The following is a 1,964-nucleotide window of genomic DNA, read 5'->3' on the forward strand; positions in this document are numbered from 1 at the left end:
AAGCCCTGACAACCAATACTAAGACCTTCAAAAAGAACTACCAGTATATTAACACCAGGTAAGTTGATACTGCCAGTCCATGTTACATTTCAGGAGTTATTAGTGCCAGAGACCATTTAATATTATTGTTTGCATGCAGAAACTACAAACAGGTCATGGAATAACAGGAAAGGTAATTATTTCCATTCCTTCCCCTGGAGCCATTCAAATGACTGATATTAGCCATTTAAAATCATCTGCAAAGCTTTGTAAAGATAAGTTCATTATACATTTAGATCCAGGCACGGGGAAGCACAACTGAAATGAGCAGGGGATAAATCAAAGATATTATCAATGTTTACTACGAGTCTGGAAGACAAAATATTTGAATACAAAATCCCAACACCAAAAGCACCAATTACTCAGTGTAGAGCCAGAACACGATGGTGTGTTGAGAGGAAATAAAACCGAGTCTTAAATTATTAAAGGAACATTTCTAGGGGCAATACATCTATTACTACAATAACATCAGAAATTCAAGCACTCACATACCCAGAAGCTACCTCTCCTCCCTCAATCCCACACCCCATGCAGGAAACATCCCAGACCACAGAGGTGTTTTTAATTCTACCTTTAGACGTCACTGCAGCTGACAACTCTGTCTCCTACACTCACTGAGGTGTTTTCATTAGGTACACTCACTTTTTCCACAGGCACAGCCTCCCCACACACCTCCAGGAGGGAGCTGTGTACAAACACCTCCCCAAAGCCCATTCACAAGCTGCTGTCAGGAGACAGACACCACATTGTGGTGGCATTCCTAACCTGGCACAGGAAAACAGAGCACTGGAACTTCCCAAAATAAGGTTATGGTAGTCCACACAGCCAAAACCCTCTCCACATCACACTGACCCAGAACAGGTGGCACAACCTCAATATTACTGCAGAGAGAACAACACAAGTGGAACTGCACATCTCATCTTTACACCTTGAGACTCCAGAGGGTAACTTGTTATTCTAAGTTCTGATTCCAGGTAATAAAAGCAAGTTTCAGTAGTTAGATAGTTGATGTAGCAGGTCAAAAGAGGTGATTCTTCCCCTCTACTCTGCTCTGGTGATTCCCATCTGGAATACTGCACACAGTTCTGGTGTCCTCAACATCAGAAGGACATGGAACTGCTGGAGCAAGTCCAGAGGAGGCCACAAAGTTGCTAAAAGCACTGGAGCATCTCCCTGTGAGGACAGGCTGAGGGAGTTGGGGCTGTTCAGCCTGGAGAAGAGAAGGTTGTGTGGAGACCTCAGAGCAACTTTTCAATATCTGAAGAGCTACAAGGAGCCAGAGAGGGACTCTGTGTTGGGAACTGCAGGGACAGGATAAGGGGTAATGGGTTCAAACTGAAGGAGGGAAAGTCTAGGCTGGATGTGAGAAAAAGCTTTTCCTGTGAAGGTGGTGAGACACTGGCACAAGTTGCCCAGGTATGTGGTGGCTGCTCTGACCCTGGCAGTGTTCAAGGCCAGGTTGGATGAGCCTTGAGCAACCTGATCTAGTGAGGAGCTGTCCCTGCCCAGGGCAGGGGTTGGGGCTGGATGGTCTGTAAGGGCCATTCCAACCCTTAATTCTATGATACTCATTCCTTGAAACACATCTGCCTCCCTCCAAAAGTCACCAGTGAAACAAAATCTTCTCCACAAAAGGCCAAGTCAGACTGTCACGGTGCTTGGACTAACTTTGCTAACACAAACCTCCTCGGTGCCACCTCAGCTGGATGGTTTCCAGCACTGCTGAAGACAGTTTAACAGAAGATTAGTGCTGCATCCAACTCTCCAGGGACTATTCCAGCTCCAGTTTGTTTAATAAAGTTTAAATGAAACCACACAACCTCAGCTAAAAATGTCACCAGCTTAAAGTAATTGTAACAAACCTTCAGCTCCCCAAGTGCCAAGGGGATTGTTGGTTTCACAGTGTTACTTGGTGCTGGTTACAC

This window comes from Acanthisitta chloris, unplaced genomic scaffold, assembly GCF_000695815.1.
Source record: "Acanthisitta chloris isolate BGI_N310 unplaced genomic scaffold, ASM69581v1 scaffold10171, whole genome shotgun sequence".
NCBI classification, from domain to species: domain Eukaryota; kingdom Metazoa; phylum Chordata; class Aves; order Passeriformes; family Acanthisittidae; genus Acanthisitta; species Acanthisitta chloris.